The sequence below is a fragment of the Mytilus galloprovincialis genome, chromosome 9 (assembly GCF_965363235.1).
Source record: "Mytilus galloprovincialis chromosome 9, xbMytGall1.hap1.1, whole genome shotgun sequence".
Taxonomy (NCBI): Eukaryota; Metazoa; Mollusca; class Bivalvia; order Mytilida; family Mytilidae; genus Mytilus; species Mytilus galloprovincialis.
Genome location: NC_134846.1, coordinates 21,303,352 through 21,309,664, shown reverse-complemented (window position 1 = coordinate 21,309,664; position 6,313 = coordinate 21,303,352).

Here is a 6,313-nt window from a genome sequence, read left to right as displayed (position 1 = left end):
CCTTTGGTATCTTTCGTCCCTCTTTTATGTATACCTATACGACAAAACAAAAACTACCTTGGGCCCTTTAAGTAGGAGTATTTTTACAGAAGCCTGAAGTCATTTTTCTATTGACCGTAATTATCCGTATATTATTGTGCTAGAACGGAGTAAACTGTAAAAGACTCTAAGAACTATTGCTGACCCCTAGCAAACTCGTGTTACAACAATTAAATGGTACCGTCCGTGAAAAATTCGTAACGGCAGCAAATCGTTTGACGTCCTTACCAAATATATGGTGTAACTGTATTAGTATAGGTTCGTAATTGTCAGGAACTTTAAAGTGCATAAAACTAAAACAGAGGAATTTATAAAATCTGAATTATCAGTAAACAAAATGTGTTTCGATAAATGCATGCATCTGGCTTTCTTATCATACTCACAAATATTATTAGACTTGTCTACCACAGCACCATCTATAATCAAGTTGGATAATATTGACCAATTAAATGAAAGAAATGAATATTGGACGAATCATATTCATTATTAACTGCGTTTAGTAACTGATAAGGGTTATCATTGTGGGATTTTATGCCATTATTCATAGAAAACACATAATTTAACCTTTGTAAGCTTTCACTCTACGATTAATAGTTTGAAGAATACTTTACACCCAGGTGTTTATTTCCAAGATTTTTTAATTACATTTCTGACCGATGTAAATCATATCCATTCCGGTGATATTAGACTTATTGCAAGATAACGTCATAAACTTTCGATAAGTGGCATCCAATTATTTACGTTCTAGCAGGTAAGCTACCAATCAGACATCATCTAGATATAAATAAACCTTTTCACCAGGGATTGTATATATAATAAATACTTATACTTTACAAATAATCATACAGATAAATAATTTATAGTCGAGACGGGATTATCTTTAAATGATTTTTTTTGGATGGAACTCTATATAGCTACAAATAGAAAATGCTACGAGCAACTGCATTTCTCATAGTTATCTCTTGTGATATGCTTTTACACATATTTTGTCTTGTTATATTTGCTAAATCATCAAAATTACGAACTTCGAGATTTCACAAGTTGGTTCTAAATTTGAGCATAAGTGACACTCTTTTTCTTACCGAAATTATCATTTTTAACAGATTGAGTTCGTCCGTTTCTAGATTTGACGAACCATTCAGCTATGCGTGTCTTTCTTTAACAGGTGTAACATCAGGGACATATATGTTCTCCCTATATCAATGTTTCCTAGTGTGCTTGGAGCGACTCAATGCAACATTTCTTACAGATCGGCAAAGTTTAAGAAGACTAACGTCTAATATAGGAATTATTTGTGGATGCATTGCCTGTCATCTAGTTTCAGTTCTCCAAATTGTAATTGATGTTTTGCGCTTCAATACACATGCCACGTGGTGCGATATTGGTACTACAACTGACTTCGTGGATATAATCATGCGCGTGCCTGTAGGAATACTGTGTGTGTTGATCGTCGTCATCTATACGATAACACTGATCAGGATTTACAAGAAACAAGACAACAACCGTGCGCATGCAAATGACAACATATTCAATTTAGCAAATACAACTAAAAAAGCTTTCAAAACAGTAGGTTTAGTAGTTTTAGTTACACTTACAGCTAATGTTCCCAGCTGTTTTGTTGGCATTTATTCTGTATTAATCGGACAAAGTGAAGACATCATACGATGGTTATATTACTGTAATACTTTGATTTTGCTAAACCCATTGTTGGATCCAATCATATACGTATTTTGCATTAAAGATTTTCGTGACCAGATCAACAAGATATTGTGTAGAAGAAATGCTATTCAACCATTGAACAACCCTTACGCTATGGAGATGGTAGAGGTCTAATCAACCTTACGTGTGTGAGTATAACGAATGAAAAAGCGACGTCCTTATCAACAGATCGTCTATAATATTCCAATGAAGCAATTAATCTGCGTATAACATCAATGAATAATATACTATTTAAAACGTTTCATGACGATTTTCTTTTCTTATTGACAATAATGATCTAAATCATGTTTTTGTAATTGCTATCGATGTATTGATGTTATTACACATTTAATGTTTAGTGATATGTTGAGGAGATTATTAAAGTTCTTTTGACCAATGTAGAATTATATGTTTTTAGAACAAGTCTGCTAGAAACCATTCGAAATAATAAAAAAAGTCCCAAAATGTAAGGTCAGAACTTCTGTACTTTTTTTTAATTTTTGATATCTCAGATACATTATATCGATGCCTTTTTGCGTGTTTTATTTTCGGTTTGTACGCGGTAGCTAAAGAAACGCAAAAATGTTAGCCCGCGTAAATTTCCCTACATATTCCAAGATTTATCAAATTTTTATATACAATACTGTTAATTATAGTCTTTCGTTTCTTTGAACAGATCACAAGAATGAGCAAACTTAATTAAAATCTCTGTCTACACAATAATTAAATCAGCAAAACATGCGTGTCACACATTTTGACAACAAGACAATTAGCTAAGCAACACGACGGGTGCCACATATGGAGCAGGATCTGCTTACCCTTCCGGAGCACCTGGGATCACCTCTAGTTTTTGGTGAGGTTCGTGTTGTCTATTCTTTAGTTTTCTATGTTGTGTCATGTGTACTTTTGTTTGTCTGTTTGTCTTTTTCATTTTTGGCCATGGCTTTGTCAGTTTGTTTTCGATTTATGAGTTTGACTGTCCCTTGGTATCTTTCGTCCCTCTTTTAGATGCTGATTAGTGACGCGCTATTGTATTGATAGGTGTCATAATCCAAACATTACGCATTTAATAAAAATATAATAATACTAATCACTTTTACAAGAGTATTTCTGTATCTGTATTGATCAAAACCTTCATTTTTAGCATGCCCAAATGTGTATATAATTAATTTACGTCCCTTAAAAGTTCGGTATACTTTCGTTTTGGTTACTCGTATATATTTGTTTTCGATAACCTGCAAGTCAATCAATGTTGTGTTACTTTCATCTATAACAAGAGGATAGTTATATTTTCGCGTGTATTTTCTCATTCAGCGAAAAGTATACTCAGTGAAAATTTAAAATGCCCATTTTGTCATGAAATAGCGAAAAAAAAGCCAACACAAAAAAAACCCCACCGTTTTAGGGTAAAAAGAAATATGAAAACACATCTTAGACTTTGTTAAATCAAATCTTGTCTTAAAGCAACAGACTTATATGCCACACAAAATCACTTCATTGTAAGTGGAAAATGTTTTTTAACAGTGAAATCTAATCTTTGAAAATCGTTTGTTGGTGATCAAATACTTGTAGTTTTATTGAAAACATTCCTTTTATTTCCAAATGATTTGTGACACAATATCGTTTCGCGACAAACTAGCAGTACTGATTCAGGGTAATAACGAACAAACGCCTATTGTTCAATCTAGTATTTTTAAGTACATTTAAGTACCCGTCATTTTATCGATAACATATTGTTTGGAAATTATCAGAAAAGCGTAAATCTACCAATTTGGACATGAAATTGTTTGTGCAGACTTTTAAGGTTAGTTTCCCTTTTTGGGGCTTGTTTTTTAATAACTTGATTTCTGAATTATATTCATGTCCTTCCGTGAAAATTTGTTTGCTTTTTCCAAAATAAATTATATGTGACAGTTGAATGAGCACTAAAACACCTTAAAGGAAACATTTAACCAGAATAACGCCAGCGTACACATTTTACCGGAATAGCGCCAGCGTACACATTTTACCTAGCTTGAACATCTTTAACGACCGAACGTGGCTGTTGACAAACCACAAGCAAGCAATCCCGCTATGGGTAAAATTCAAGGTACTACAATTTTCAACTTTAAAAAAAATAAACTTGATTGATATAAATAAAATTTTGTTATTGTAAAGATTAATTTTATCTTTAACTTTGAAATGTAGTTTTATGAGATTAAAGTAATCGAATATAATTGAATTTAAAATGTACATTTGTTCACTTTGATGCTTTTACATCAAATATACTCTATCACGTCTAATACAATCTTAAAACATATAGCAAGTTTTCACATGGAAAGACATATTGATGATAGAAAATAACTTTATTAAAATAACTCTAATATATTTTTTACTCTTTTTAGGTAAATTGTATCGATAAAGAAAATGTGTCGTAATGCAATGCAAATTTTATTCGAGGTCTTTAAAAATACTTGACATAAATGTCCATGTTTGTTCTTTCTTACTAAGGAAATATTAACAAAATTATTGTTAATATTTCCTTAAACAATAATATTTCCTTAGTAAGAAAGAAGAAAACACGGACATTTATAACAGTGAAAAAATATTGTTTATACAGCCTAAAACATACAAGGCACCTTAAGTCTACATCCGTTGTTTTATATAAAGTCCCGAAAAAGGACGATTTTCAAAGAAAATGTTTAAAAACTGTTGTCGAATCCGTAGAGTATATAGTTAAATATTAGCAACAAATGCCATTTATTGTATATTTCAAATATTCAAAATAATGAATTATAAAAAAAAAAAAAAAATGTTCAATTACTTAAAAAAAAAAAAAAATACAATGTAAAAAGCCACCATTCTCTTCAATTCGAATATCAAGATTGTTGCCAAGAATTAAATAATTCCGCATAGCAACATGTTAAAATCAGTATTTGGGTTGCGCAAAAAGCATCTCTTTGCAACTCGAAAATCAATTAGTTCTTCATGTTTATCATCGTCATTAGAGACAGGAAGGGTAAATTGTTTTGCCCCTCAGTTTTTTAAAATGAAGAAAACCAATGTGATGATGTTCATGACAATTCATTAAGATAGTGTTAGTCTTGTGAGAAATTTAGCAGAAAAAAACATAATGGACAACAATATCGTGATTAGATATGTCATAAATGCTGATGCACATGAAAACAATCGCAATTATGGTGTTGAGAATTAAAGATTTCGACTCACATTACCATGATCAAACAGTTAAATAAAACTTTAACACCTATATAACAAAAATTTAATTAAGATCGTGTAATAATTTGCAGAAACTTATCTCAACGTAATTTATTTTATTAAAAATGGTATAATATTGTAGCTAATTACTGTTTTGATATATTAAATCAGGAACAGAATAATAATAATTATAATAAAACTTTATTCAGAAACAATACACCTTATTTATAGAATATTCATTTTTACAATTATAGAATAAAGACAACAGTAGTATACCGCTGTTCGAAATTCATAAATCGATTGAGTAAAAAACAAATCCGGGTTTCAAATTAAAACTGAGAAAAACAAATCAAATATAAGAGCAGAACAACGACACAACAGAAAAACGACATTGAAAAGTAACACACACACAGAAACAAACTATAAAATGACAATTATGGCCATTTTCCTAACTTTAAGAAAAAAATACTAGGTTGAACCTGGTTTTGTTGCATGCAATACCTCCCGCTTTTAACAATTATTTTCAGTTTTACTACATCAAGCAAAAATATCTTTTATGTACCTTGATTGGGTAATATCTATTCGTGTATGTAAACACCATTATAATTAAAAAGGATACTGAAATATACAAAATTGTCACATATAATAAGTGGGTTGTTATTTAAAAACAATTTTCTTGCTTTTTACACTACCTTTATTTCTAAATAAATGCAACAGCAGTATAACACTGTTCGGAAGTCACAAATCGTTTGAGAGAAAACAAATTCGGGTTACAAACTAAAAGTGAGGGAAACACATCAAATATAAAAGGAAAACAACAATACAACAGAAATACTAAACTGCAACAAAAAACCTAACGACAATGCAACACACACAGAAACGAACTATAAGATAACAATTGCCATTGTCCTGACTTTGTACAGGACATTTCAATAAACAAAATGGTAGATTGAACCTGGTTTTGTGGCTATCCAAACATCCCGCTTTCAATGCAATGTTAAATATAACACTAAAATGACAACATCACATGACTGGACTGCAATACAAATAAATGAAAAAAAACCCAAACATTTAGGATAGAGAAATACACGAATTAACAATAAATGCTAAAATTTAGCGTGAGTGTTTCGTCTACACAAGACTCACAATTGGACTCATATTAAAATAGTAAAGAAAGCCAAACAAAGATAAAGAGCATTGATGACCCGAAATTCCTAAACATTGTGCCAAATACGACTAAGGTTATCTGCAAGAGATAAAAAAAATACCTTAATATTTAGAATAATTTATACTTTTAAATTTATAAGAATGACCATATAAATGATGTACATGTCAACACAGAATAATAACGGACACGTATCGGGGCCTTATATAGCTGACT